The sequence below is a fragment of the Neofelis nebulosa genome, chromosome 12, assembly GCF_028018385.1.
Source record: "Neofelis nebulosa isolate mNeoNeb1 chromosome 12, mNeoNeb1.pri, whole genome shotgun sequence".
Taxonomy (NCBI): Eukaryota; Metazoa; Chordata; class Mammalia; order Carnivora; family Felidae; genus Neofelis; species Neofelis nebulosa.
This window is the reverse complement of record NC_080793.1, coordinates 2,239,394-2,239,615: the sequence shown is the minus strand read 5'-3', so window position 1 is coordinate 2,239,615 and position 222 is coordinate 2,239,394.

The window sequence follows — 222 nt, the reverse complement described above, 5'->3', positions numbered from 1 at the left end:
CGCCCCTTCCCCCCGCCTCGAGGGCGCCTCCTCAGCCCCAGGTGCGCCTGCCTGAACGGTGCACGCGTGGGCGGGGGCGGGGAGGGGGGAGCTCCGACACGCCCCTCCAGCGGGGTGGCCTGAGAGCGCTCGGCGGGCGGGGCCTGAGAACGTGGCGGGCGGGGCCTGAGAGCGCGGCGGGCGGGGCCGGGCGGGGCCGCCGGGGCCAGGGCGCGGCGGGCG